Raw genomic sequence first — 14,685 nt, forward strand, 5'->3', positions numbered from 1 at the left:
TAAGACCTGCTAAGAACTTCCCCATTGACAAGTGTGTTTTTACAGTCATAATCCCAATGATGAACCCACTGATCTACACTCTGAGAAATTCTGGGATGACAAATGCTGTGAAGTAAGTAAGTGCATCATCTATCATGAATGAAGCATTTTAACATTAGTGTCGATATCTTCAAATGTTAAAGTCCATTTTACTGTAAACACATTTACAGTCATAGTCAACAAATAATGTTAAGTGAAAGAGTTAAATATTTATTGAGTTATACTAATTCATAATTAATACCTATGTTTACTTTTGTTACTTTTAGTCTCATTCATAATTCTATTTCTGGTCAGTTTCTTGTCTTTTATCTTCTTTCTTTTCATTGTTAAAATATTTCTTTTATATAGACTATCTTCTCTAATTACTTTTCATTTGAAGTTTTTGTGTAACATTTACTTTTAAGATATACCTAAGCAAAAAATAGATAAAATAAATATTAAAAATAGAATCCTTACAAAAAGCAAATTATGTGGAATGAACATCCTATCTGTCCCTCACCAGAGTCTCCCTGTTTTTCCATATGCATCATTGTAGTAAGATTGTTATTGTTCCTAAGATTGCTCAATTAATAATCTTTGTTAATAAAAAAATCTTATTTTAATGTATGTGTTTGTCTTTGTGTCTAAATTTTGTAATTACTACTAGGCCTCCTGAAGATCTTTCTATACCAGTATACAGATGTAACTCATTCTTAGGTTCCTCATACTGCCTAAAAATTCTTAATAAAGATATAGCTACATTAGTATTTCCAGTACTTGTCCTGTTTTCCTGAATCTTTTCCAATGATAAATAGCTCTGCAGTGAAGTCTTTTAGAGATTTTCTAATTATGAGTTTTTAGCAGTGCAATTTTTTGATCGATTGGTAGGTATATTTAAAATTGTTGATGTTCATAGTTATTGCTCAAGTGCCATCCATAAGCTTATACCAAACTATGCTACTTCCCTCAATTTAGAGTTTGTGCACATTATCAACAACAAGTTCTTGATGAATATTTATAGTATTTGAGATTCTGGTTGTTAAAAAAAATTGTATTTCATTTGTTTACTGTAATTGAAATTCAGTAAATATAATTGAACTTGTTTCACATATTTAAAATTATTTGTATTCATCTTTTGTGAATTATTATTGACTTACATGTTTTGTTTGATTGCTGCTTTTTTCCATATGAATTTTTATGACAATCATGCACAAAAGACATTATCCTTTTCACCATTGTGTAAGTAATTTTTAGCCTATGATTTAGTTTGGATGTTCTTATTTTGTGCAGAATATCTTTAGCCATGTAGAAGTATTTTTACATATACATAATCAAATCTATTAATACTTTCTTTGACCTTTGTATCTTTCTCAGAAAGACTTCTCTATTTCAATGTTAAAAAATATTCTTCCACATGATTTTAAACATTTAATTGTTCAATTGTTTTGTGGTTTTATATTATATACTAAATTTTTGATCCATCTACACTTTGATGTAAGTTCTCGATTAGGGATTAAATTTTACTTATTTTTCTAGGTGGGCATTTGTAGAGATATATCTTATTTTGTCCTGCCATTTAAGATGTAATATAATTACACTTAATTTGGAAGACACTTAGATATCTGACAAGCTTAGTACTCCTTCTTACCATTCTTTATCAGAGCCATATTTATTCTTTAAACATATTTATGTTTGAAAATAAAATTTTAATAGGCCACTGTAGTAAAAATTATGTTTAGTTTGTGTTTTCAGGATGATTTGATTTAGGAATAGTTACTAGCTTTAGAGAATTAATAATTCTCATCCAAAAACTGGGTAGTTCTATTCACCTAAGAAGCTTTCTTTGGTGTTCATAAAGACCCAGCATGTTTCTTTGTGAATTTAGTCTTTTTGAATAAACTTATTTTATGTTGTTTTGCAAATAGAATCTTATCTTCTACTTTCTAAGTGTCTGTTGTTTCAGTGTAGAAAATCTTCCTTTTCCCACTCTTATATAAGTTGTAATCTTCACAGTACATTTATCCTTTTTAGCCTAAGTTCTGTACATTTTGAGACATTCAGTTATGTAACCACATCACAACCAATGCAAAAACATTTCATCACCCCAAATAATTCCCCATGCATCATTGTACTCCCCTTCTACCCTAGCCTCTAACCCTATGCTGACAAATGCTGATGCCTTTCTATTCCTATCACTCTATCTTTTCCAGAATGTTATATAAATTGAATCATACAGTATAAAATTCTTTTTTTAATTCTAGCTTTTTGAGGTATAATTGACTAATTGAAATTGTATATATTTAAGATGCATTATGTGATGATTTGATATATGTATTCATTGTGAAGTGGTTACTATTACCAAGCTAATGAGAATATCTATTACCTCACATAATTTTTTTTTCTACATGAAGGCCACTTAAAATGTACTCTTAGCAAACTTCAAGTAAGCAATACAGTATTATTAAGGAGAGCCACCATGCTTATGAACTTTTTCATTTTTTAAAAAAAATTATTTATTTGAGATAGTGAACACGAGAGAGAGAGAGAGGGAGAGCATGAGCAGGGGGTAGGTAGGGGCAGAGTGAGAGGGAGATGCAGACTTCACACTGAGCAGGGAGCCTGATGAGGGGCTTGATCCCAGGACCCTGGGATTATGATCTGAGCCAAAGGCAGAGGCTTAACTGACTGAGCCGCCCAGGTGCCTCAGAACTTATTTATCTTATAACTGAATGTTGATAGGTTTTGAACATTTCTCCATTTCTCTGATAATCATCATTCTCTTCCCTGCTTCAGTGAATTTGATTTTTTTTAAAACTACCACATATAACTGAGATCATGTAGTATTTGCCTTTCTGTATCTGGCTTATTTCACTTAACATTCTCCTTCACTGATGTCTCAGAAAGCATATTTTTCTCTTTTTTTTAGCCAAATAATATTCCATTACTTATAAATGCCCCATTTTTTGGTCCATTCACCCATCAACAGAGAGGTGGTATTGTGTGTGTGTGTTTTTTTTTTTTTTTATCTTGTCTATTTTCAGCTGTGGGCCTTGATATCAGGACCCTGAGACTGTGACCTGAGCAGAAGGCAGAGGCTTAACCCACTGAACCACCCAGCACACCTATTGTGAAAAATACTCAGAGAACATTGGGTGCAGATATCTCTTCAAAATACTGCTATCACTTCCTTTGGATATATGCTTAGAATAAGGATTGCTGTATCATAGAGTAGTTTTACTTTTAACTATTTTAGGAATTTCAATACTGTTTTTTCTAGTGGTCACACCAGTTTACGTTCCCACCATCAGCATACAAGGGTTTTAACTTCTCGATGTCTTCACCAACACACTTCTTTTATAAGAGCATTTATTTCATGCCCTCATGATCTAATCACCTCCCAAAGGCACACCTCTTAATACCATTACATCAGATTAGATATGAAAATATGAATTTTGGGGTATGCAAACATTCAAACAATAGCTCAGGTCCAATTTCACTCTTTTGCTCATTGATATCCAGTTTTCCAGCACAACAAAGTGACTTTTCTTTCTCCATAGTGTATTCTTGGTGCCCTTTCCAGAGGTTAGTTGACTGCATGTACATGGGATTATTTCTGAGATTTCTAGTCTCTTCTATTGGTTTACAAACCTGTCTTTATGTCAGAATCATAACCTTTTGATTACTCTGCTTTTGAAATGTATTTTGCGATATTGCTAGCTTTGTCCTTTTTCAAGACTGTTTTGGCTATTTGGGGTCTTTTTTGGTTCCATAAGAATTTTTTTTTCACTGCCATTTATGTTTTGATAGATATTGAATCTGTAGATACTTTGGATAGTATGGAAACTTTAACAACTTTATTCTTTCAATCCATGAACACAGATTATCTTTCCCTTTATTCATATCTTTAATATCTTTCATCAATGTCATATGATTTTAAGGGTGAAAATCTTTTATTTCCTTGGTTAAACTTATTCCTACATATTTTATTCTTTTTGATGGCATTGTAAATGAAATTATTTTCTTAACCTCTTTTCTGGTTAATTTGTTGTTATTACGTATAATGTATGTATGTATGTATGTATGTATAATATGGTTTTGTATGTTGATTTTGTATTTTGTAAGTTTGCTGAGTTTTTAAAAAATTAATTCTAGCAATTTTTGGTGGAGACTTTAGGGTTATTTATATATAAGATCATGTCCAGTATGTAGTATTTTAAATCTGGCTTCTTTCTTTTGCTATAATGCATTGGAGACTTATGCATCATGTGTTTATCAATAGTTCATTCATTTTTATTGCTGAATATTATTCCATCCTATGGCTATTTGAGAGGTTTATTTATCCTTTTTCAATTAATAGGGATTTTGGTTGTTACCAGATATTGAATAAATGTATTTTCTCTAACAGTATTTTTATACAAACTACTTTTAGGCCTAGGGATATTTTAATGGGCAAGGTATCTTTAACTCTACAGATGGTCTCAATTGATATGTTCTCTGAGCATTGTTTGCTGATCTGTTCAAGTTAGAGGGTGGTGTAGCATCCACAAACTTGAATGAATGATTTTGTAGAATCCCAAGTCACACTTTCATAATCAAGCTCTTATTTCAGTTCCTATGTTTCTGTTTATAGGTATGTTTCAGCATCATAGCATATACTTGTTGGTTATTCCTATAAATACTTCTTTAAATGATTTACCCACTTGCCATTGGTTTCTTTGTCTTCTATATTTTATTTGCTTAGAGCTCTGTGACTATTTTGATATTAACTCTGTGTATGGCCTCTGAAATGCAAGTCTTTACCCCCGTCTACTTTTATTTATTGATGTCATGGTATCTTTAAAGTCCTTGAGATGTTCTGATATCATAAAATGTATCAATTTCATTTATGAGTTAAGAGGATTCCAGAAGTTAGAAAGTCATCTCTTGCATTAGCTGAGAAGCAAATACAAGTCTTACTGTGGTTTTTCATTAAAATAATGCCTTTAAAAATTTGTATATGAAGAATTCACTACAAGTACAATTTTACTAGCTTTCAGTTGGAAAGTTGATTGTACCCCTCCATTTATTTATTACTGTATCCTTTCCCCACAATGTTTTTAGTGACTTATCTCTGCCTGAGTCAGCAAGACTGGTGAGTTTAGGGAGAATGTTTTCATCCACCTTGTATTCTTATAATTTCTGAAAGTACTGGAACATAAGAAATCACAATGCTTATTAGGTAAATGAATAAACAGATTTTGTTAGATTTCAGGAAGTCAACAGTAATTATCACATTTATAGCTATTTTTTTTTTCTTGAACTGTGAAATAAGGAGATGCAAAAGAACATATAGAACACAAGAACAATGTGATTGAGTTTGTCCTCTTGGGGCTCACCCAGAGCCTCCAAGGTCAGAAAATACTATTTGTTGTGTTCTTGATTATCTACATCATGACGATGGTGGGCAACCTACTCATTGTGGTGACTGTGGTGGTCAGCCCAACCCTGGATGCCCCTATGTACTTTTTCCTTGGTTACTTATCATTTATGGATGCTGTTTATTCTACTACAGTTACTCCAAATATGATTATAGACTTACTCTGTGAGAAGAAAACCATTTCCTTCCAATCTTGCATGTCCCAACTCTTTATGGAGCACTTATTTGGTGGTGCTGAGATTTTGCTCCTGGTGGTCATGGCCAATGATCGCTATGTGGCCATCTGCAAACCCTTGCATTATTTGAAAATCATGAATCAACGGGTGTTTATTCTGTTGATTTTGGCCTGGGTTGGGGGTTTTCTACATGCTTTTGTTCAACTTCTCTTTGTTTACAACCTTCCCTTCTGTGGTCCCAATATTATCGACCACTTTATCTGTGACATGTACCCGATATTAAAACTTGCACGCACTGACACCTATGTTATTGATCTCACTGTAGTTGCCAATTATGGGGCAATCTGTGTGGTCATCTTTACAGTCTTACTCATTTCGTATGGGGTCATTCTGCACTCCCTGAAGACTCTCAGGAAGGAAGGCGCAAAGCCATATCCACTTGCGGCTCTCACATTACAGTGGTGGTCCTCTTCTTTGTCCCTTGCATTTTTATGTATGTGAGACCTCCTTCTACTTTACCCATTGATAAACTCTTGACTGTGTTTTGCACAGTTATCACCCCTATGTTAAACCCTCTGATCTATATTCTGAGAAACAGAGAGATGAAAAATGCTATGAAAAAGCTGTGGACCCAAAGAAGAAAATGATGCTGAAGAGAAATTGTCACCTTTTTTCAATGAAGAGTTACTCCACCTAGGAAAGGATTATTATTTTTTTTGTAATGAATTTTAATGAACTTGTGTGTGGTGAAAGCATTTAAGTTGTAAATATTATAATGATCAAAAAAGTTTTCTAAGATTTTCATAAATTGTTAGGAAAGTATGTCTTAGGTTTTGGGCATAATGTTTTTTATTGAAACTATAGGTTTGTGTTCTATGTGATGAGTTTTGCTATAATTAATCCTGATCTTTGTTTTCATTACTGGACAATTTTCACATGCTTCTCTTTTACCCAATTGTTCTTTTTCAGAACTAATAGTGTTCATTATATATTTCAGAGAAACATTAGAAGAAATGGGACATAAAGTTACTGTCTTTATACTCTGTATTTGAACAATGTGTGACATAGAGTCCACTCCATGAACTTTGTCAGTTACTTGTTCTTGAATTCTTGATCTCTTGAAGAGTTTTTACTGATGAATTTTCATGAACTCTTTCTACAATAAATATATACATTTGCTACAGTAGTCTTCTTTGATATTTGCTCAAAACATTTTTCTTATTTATGTTGTAATTATGGGTGTTTTTCTATAATGATGTTCCCATATTCTCTTAATTTTGATAACTTCTATCCCATCACTCTTGGAAAATTTTATTTACTTTCATTTGGTGAATTTATAAATTTTATCATCTGCTTAAAAAATTAAAAATAACTCCCAAAAACGTTTTCTTTTTAAGGATTTAAGGATCTAGGATTTATTTTTGTTTATAATAAGGACAAATCTAATCCTGCTTTCTTTAAATAGGAAAAATAATCTTCCAAGATTACTATTAATTTTAGTAATTATTTAGAATTTTTTATTTAATATATCAAATTTTATATAATTAATGTGTTTGATTTGTGGCCCATTACCCCTCCTCATGTGCTGCTACCTCCTCCTCCTCCTCCCCCTTCTCCTCCTGCTCCTCCTTCTCCTTTTACTTTGGTTTATTTCCCTACCAGTATCATTCTATGTGAGTAGTCAAGGATTTTAAGGTGTATTATACCTTGTAGGAATAATCTCCTTTAATTACTCAGCCTTTACAAGTCTCTTGAAATTTCTCAATATTTATATTTCTTGATAAACCTTAGGATTATTTTGTGAAGTTTGAAACCTTCCCATAAATCTATATTTAGAATTTCATGATCCTCCACATTGATTTTGAGGAAAATGGCATGTTTTCCTGTCCTGTTTTCCCATCCAGAATGATACATATATTGTGAAGTCTTGGTCAATGTCTCAGTAAATTTGTAATCATTTCCATAGAATGTACATAAATCTTTTGGTTTTATTAATTAAATAGTAGCTCGGCTTATTTACATTTGATTCACATTTTCTTTTTTCAAATTTCAATTCAATTAGTCAACATAAAGTACATCATTATTTTCAGATGTATTTATCAGTTGCATATAACACCCAGTGCTCTTCACATTACATGCCCTCCTTAATGCCCATCACCCAGTTACCACACCCCCCCACTGACCTCCCCTTCCATAACCCTCAGTTTGTTCAACATTTCCAGTGAGCTGATCAAAAGGGCTCAGTGTCTTTTGCTGGCATGAATTATAGCACAATACTCAAAAGCATGTGTGTATGTTTGCATGCAAAATTTTATAGGCCTATATTTGACAATACACAAGTAGGTATTCAACCACAGAGATCTCTATCTGACCTAATGTGACTCTGTATAATTACAGGTTATATATAGGTACATTTTTCAGTGATCTGTAGGTATATATCCAATTTCATATATGTGTCTATATGTGAACACAAAGAAGTCTGTTTCCAAAAACATATGGATAAGTATCTGACTACCCATATGAATGTATATGTGTATGCATAATTATTTGATATGATCACACACAGTGTTTCTGAGTACACACAAGGATATATCTTGCCATACACAAGTCTTTGTCTAATTATGTTAATTTGGGGAGGACATGACTGAATCATTCTGTTTCATGTGACACGGACTGAGGTTCCTCTCTGGTATTCAGCTGATTAGGGGCTTTTAGGGTGTGTTTAGGATGACATTACTCATGTGAGCTGTGCCTTGGCAGAGATGGCTAGAAGGTTGGAATCTTCCAGTTACTTCTCCTTCTCCATGTAGCCTATCTCTCTAGTGAGTATGTCAGATTTGTAAAATGGCAGTTGTGGGCTCTCAGAAGGATGAAACAGAAGGGATTGGGCCAGTTAAGATCTCCTTCCATCCTGACATGATCTTGAAGTTCAGGATTTCAAGCTAAATCCAGACTGCTTATGCACCAAAGGAAAAGGCAACCTATACAATGAGGTAAAATATTTGCAAGTCATATACCTCATAAGTTTTTAATATCCAAAATGTATGAGGAATTTATACAACTAAATAGCAAATGGAAATAAAAACAAAAATTGATTAAAAATTGAACAATGTGCCTAAATTGATATTTTCCTAAGAAGACATACAGATGGCCAAGAAGAACATGGAACATTGTTCTTCTTGTTCTTCTAGTAAGGTTTCCCTTACTAATCATAAGGGAAACGCCAATCAAAACCACAATCAAAACCATCTTATGTTAGTCAGAATGGCTAAAATTATCAAGACAGGGAACAAAAAATGTTGACAAGAATGTGGAGAAAGGGCAACCCCCAGGGGGCAGCCTTCTGGGAAAAAGAAACCAAAAGAACAATAGAACAGTTCAACAAAATTAGGAGCTAGTTCTTTGAAAGAATTAATAAGATTGATAAGCTCCTGGCCAGACTTATCAAAGAGAGAAGAGAAAGGACCCAAATAAATAAAATCATGAATGAAAGAGGAGCAATAACAACCAACACCAAAGGAATACAGTTATAAGAACATATTATGAGCAGAGATCAGAGATCTGCTCTGATCTTTCCTATTTGTCTTCTCCTGCTGGGTTTAGGCTTTCTTTTCTGTTCTTTCTTCATCTCTTTAGGTGTAAGGTTAGGTTGTGTATTTGAGACCTTTCTTGTGTTTTGAGAAAGACTTGTATTGCTATATACTTTCCTCTGAGGGCTGCCTTTGCTGCATCCCAAAGATTTTGAGCAGTTGTGTTTTCATTTTCATTTGTTTCCATGATATTTTTAAATTCTTTAGTTTCCAGGTTGACCCATTCATTCCTTAATAGGATGCTCTTTAGCTTCCATGTATTTGGGTTTTCCTCAATCACAAGAGGAACGTTTTCCAAACGTTCTAGTTTCTAGATTGAGTTCTAGTTTCAAAGCACGTGGTCTGAAAATATGCAGGGAATGATCCCAATCCTTTGGTAATGGTTGAAATCTGATTTGTGACCCAAGATGTGATCTATTCTGGAGAATGTTACATGTGCACTAGAGAAGAATGTGTATTCTGTTGCTTTGGAATGGAATGTTCTCAATATATCTGTCCATCTTATCCAGTGTGTTATTTAAAACCTTTATTTCCTTGTTGATCATTTGTTTAGATGATCTGTCCATTTCACTGAGGGGTGTGTTAAAGTCCCCTACTCTTTTTGTATTATTGTTGATGTGTTTCTTTGATTTGGTTATTAGTTGGTATATATAATTGGCTGATCCCATATTAGGGGCATAGATATTTAAAATTGTTAGGTCTAATTGTTGTACAGACCCTTTAAGTGTGATATGGTGTCCTTCCTCACCTCTTATTGTAGTCTTTATTTTAAAATATAGTTTATCTGATATAAGGATTGCCACCTCAGCTTTCTTTTTATGTCCACTAGATGTTAAATTGTTTTCCACTGTGTCACTTAAAATCTGGAGGTGTCTTTGGGTCTGAAGTGAGTTTCTTGCAGACAGCATATCAATAGGTCTTGTTTTTTTAATGCGATTCTGATACCCTGTGTCTTTTGATTGGGGGCATTTATCCCATTTACATACAGAGTAACTATGGAAAGATATGAATTTAGGGCCATTGTATTTCCAGTAAGGTGACTGTTACTGTATATTGTCTCTGTTCTTTCTGGTCTATGTTACTTTTAGGCTGTCTCTTTGCTTAGAGAACTCCTTTCAATATTTTCTGGAGGGCTAGTTTGGTGTTTACAAATTATTTTATTTTTTGTTTGTCTTGAAAGTTTTTTTTTTTTATCTCTCCGTCTATTTTCATTGACAGCCTCACTGGGTATAGTATTCTTGGCTGCATATTTTTCTTATTTAGTACTCTAAATATATCATACCAGTTCTTTCTCTGTGGTTGGGTCTGTTGTCAATCTAATATTACTACAGTTGTATTTTACAGACATCTTTTCCTGAGCTCTTTTCAGAATTTTCTCTTTGTCATTGAGAGTTGTAAATTTTACTATTAGATGATGTGTTGACCTATTTTTATTGATTTTGAGGAAGGTTCTCTGTGCCTCCTGGATTTTGATGCCTGTTTTCTTCCCCAAATTAAGGAAGTTCTCTGTTATAATTTGCTCCAATATATCTTCTGCCTTTGTCTTTCTTCTTCTGGGACCCTCCCCCACTGCAGTCTATCTTCCCAAATATTGCCTTGGATTCACTTTTCCACACATCCTACCTTCCAGTTAGTGGTTACTTTTCTGTTCATAGAATCGTGCTATTATTTTCTTTATCTCTTGTTGAGTTTGTAGGTGTTCAGAATGGTTTGAAAACCATGTACCTGAATTCCTGGGACCAGATGAAATTTAGGTCTCCTACTCCTCCACCATCTTGCTTTTCCTCCTCAAGTTATTTTTGAGTCTTTTTCAGAAGTTTGTGAAGAAACTTTACCATTTTATCTAAGGTATTAATTGTAATAGAATAATTTTTTCCAGAAAAATCATTTATTATCCCTTTAAAGCCTGAAGCATCTGTATGAGTTTATTTCCTTTTCAACTTCTTATATTGGTATTTTACCTTGATCACCATTGCTAGAAATTCACCAGTTGTAGAATAATAGTACTAAGTTTTGGTTGTTGTAGTTTATTTTGTTTAATATTTTATATTGTATTGTGTTTTTTTAATCTTTCCATTACATCCTTGTTTTTTTTTTTTAATTTTGACATTGATTTAGTCCTCTATATTTAACTTGAGATAAGAGGTTAGCTCTTTAGGATCTTTATTTTTAACACAAGCATAAGCTATGCATGCATTTATGTAAATTGTAGACAAGTAACTTTTTGTGTGGTTTAGCACATCAAATAGATCTTCAGCTGGTTCCTACAGGTACTTAATGACTTATTATCTATGAACCTTATGACTTAGAAAATACAATATACAACCAAATGTGGAAATGAAGATGCTCAGTGGAATTCATCATAATCTGTGGGAAAATGAGTAAGAGTAGAAACCTTCAGAGACTTGATTTAGAAACAGGCTCTTGTTGGAAAATAATTTGTTTCTTGTAGAAGTAGTCACTAAATTGATACTGGACTGAAATTAAAGGGCTGAATTAATGAACTGAAAATTATTATGGTGTCAGTTGACATACATTCAGGCCTCCGTCAACTGCATCCATTCCAACACAGAACTGAAGTTTGTTCAACTATGTAATGAAGATTATGGCTCTTCTTACTGTAAATACCAAATGTGATTCATTTAGTTGTGAGTGTGTGATTGGAATCCACTGTAGGCATTGTGAACAGTGGAGTGATTCCAATCATCCTTATAAACAAATCATTTGAGCTTCCTTATGAGAATAAATTGATGGAGGCCAGAATGAAAGGGAAGAGATGTGGCAGGAGGTTAGTTTAGTGGGCTGGAGAATTGGTAGTTGGAGAAAAATGATCAAGTTTGTGAACTGTTTTAAATGGGGGTTAATACGATTTGTTAAAAGTATTAATATGTGATATGAGAGCAAGAAAGGCATGAAAGACATCATGACATTTCTTGTCTGAGTAATGACTTGGAAGGTAGTACCATTTAGTGAGATGGGAAACACCTGTGTTTGTTGCTGAAAATTAAAAATTTAGTCTTATTAGTTCTGAATTAATATTGAATTAGAGATGTTCAGAGTCAGAGATATTACATATGTGAAGTTCAAAAATTAAGGGAGAGAACCAACATTGGAAAGGTTCCACATTTTTGGTCAGAAAAAGGAGGCATATCCAGCCAGAGATCTCAAGAAAGAAGTCTTAGTGAGGGAAGACAATCCAGGGTAGTGATCTTTCATTCCTAATTTGAGCCACTCAGTTTGAAAATGTCAGTTACCTTTAATAAGTCTCAAGTATTTTCCTTTTGTGACTTTATAAACTGTGTACCTTTTCATGAATTCTCTTGCCCACTTTTCTTGTCTCTCCACTTTTTCTTTAAAACTCAGTGGAAGCATTTCTTCCTCTGGGAAGTCTTCTCTTATTGTTATTAGTTTGACATATTCCTACCCCTGAACTTTACATTGTGCAACTCTTTTTATACTGACACTTTTAACTCTGGTGATTATTAGGTATGCTATCACTGAATATAGGAAATCCAAATTCAATTTGGGAATCACTGCTATGAAACATTGGACAAAAACAGGTACTCCTGCCACGTTTTTAAATCGAATGAATCAATAAAAGATTAATTTTATAATATATTTAAAAGTTTTCTCCCTTGTTTTATAGATCAGCCTGGTTCTAATATGAGAAGTCAGCTCCTATGCAGACTAGATGGAACCACCAAACTATATAACTTACTTTGTCCTCTTGGGGCTCACCCAGGATTAAAAGGAACAAAAGATCCTTTTTGTTATGTTCTTACTGAAATTAAAGGATTGAATTAATGAACTGAAAATTATTATGGTGTTAGTTGACATACCTTCATATTATGTATATTCATACATACATATTTTGACTGTGGTGGGAAACCTGCTCATTGTGGTAACTTTAAGAGTCAGTAAGATCCTGGCATCACCTATGTACTTTTTTCTTGCTAACTTATCTTTCATGGATGTCATTTATTCCTCTTGTATTTCCCCCAGATTGATTTCAGAGGTTTTCTTTGGGAGAAGTACCATATCCTTTCAATCTCGTATGACCCAGCTCTTTATAGATCACCTTTTTGGTGGCTCAGAGGTCATTCTTCTGCTAGTGATGGCCTATGACCGCTATGTGGCCATCTGCAAGCCCTTGCATTATCTGGTGATTGTGAGGCAATGGGTGTTTGTTGTGCTGCTGGTAATGTCCTGGGTGGGAGGTTTTCTGCATTCAGTAATTCAGGTTAGCACTATTTATGGGCTCCCATTCTGTGGCCCCAATGTCATTGATCATTTTTTCTGTGACATGTACCCCCTATTGAAACTGGTCTGTACTGATACGTATGTGGCTGGCCTGTTAGTGGTGGCCAATGAAGGGTTTATCTGCAGTATTGTGTTTGTGCTCTTGCTCAAGTTCAGAAGGCAGGCAGAAAGCCCTCCAGACCTGTGGTTTTCACATCACTGTGTTGGTCTTCTTTTTTGTTCCATGTATTTTCATGTATGCAAGACCTGCTAAGACCTTACTTATTGACACATCATTCACTGTTTTATACAGTCATAACCCCCATGTTGAATCCACTGATCTACACACTGAGAAATTCTGAGATGACAAATGCATGAAGAAGCTCTGTAAGAGAAATGTCATATCAAATAGCAAATAAAAATATTGTCAAGATCATAGTTTATCATTAGAGCCAATCTTCTCAATGTTAAAGTCCATTTTAGTGTAAATGCCTTTACAGTCTGAGTCAATAATTTGTAATGAAGTAGTGAATGCAGTTTTATAGTTACATGAAATGTTATTTAATTTTTATTTTTTCATTCTGGTAAAATTAATAATATATAGTGTTTTCTTATTGTCATATACACAATAGCATGATTTAAAACAGTTCTATACATAGTGGTCACCATGGGTAAACTCCTAATCTCCATATGGGCTGGATATTGATGAATTTTTGTAGTTACATTAATTTTAATTAATTGCTATGTTTAGTATTATTACTTATTTTCTCACTATTATTTTCATGTTTAGTTGGGTTCCTGCCTTTTTTTTTTTTAACATAGAATGCTTTAGTAGCTTCATGTGTGCAATATTATAATTCAACAGTTCTATTCCTCACCAAGTGCTCACAACAAGTGCACTCCTTTATCTCCATCACCTATTTAACTCACCCCCCCCCTTCTCTGGTAACCATCAGATTGTTCTCAAAGATTAAGAGTCTGTGTCTTGATATCTCTCTTTCTCATCTACCTTTTCTGATATTGTATTTGAAATTTTGTGAGTAAAATTGCACCTAGAATTTATTCTTTATCTTTTTTGTGGGGATTTTTTGTTAACACATTATGTGTGTTCATTCTTCTGTTCCTTAAAGACACTATGAGGTTGATTCTATACTTGGACCCATTTTTTGATTGTACTGATGGAGGTTCATTGGGGTTAAGTAGCTTCCTCATGGCCACCATCCTGTGAGAGTGTCAATGCCAAAGT

General features: G+C 33.6%; 1 protein-coding gene and 2 pseudogenes across 3 annotated transcripts in view; all 3 read left to right on the forward strand.

Annotated features, from left to right (window-relative positions):
• Positions 1–14,685, forward strand: part of LOC309840354 (olfactory receptor 4C6-like) — a gene marked incomplete at both ends in the record, with an annotated part of 147,524 nt that overhangs the window by 51,569 nt on the left and 81,270 nt on the right. The window lies entirely within an intron of this gene.
• On the forward strand, positions 5,356–6,257 carry LOC309873018 (olfactory receptor 4A15-like; annotated as a pseudogene). The gene has a single exon. The product of its transcript is annotated as an olfactory receptor 4A15-like (transcript).
• Positions 13,021–13,858, forward strand: LOC309841277 (olfactory receptor 4A47-like; annotated as a pseudogene). The gene has a single exon. The product of its transcript is annotated as an olfactory receptor 4A47-like (transcript).

Source organism: Mustela nivalis (genome assembly GCF_964662115.1).
Source record: "Mustela nivalis genome assembly, chromosome: 9".
NCBI classification, from domain to species: domain Eukaryota; kingdom Metazoa; phylum Chordata; class Mammalia; order Carnivora; family Mustelidae; genus Mustela; species Mustela nivalis.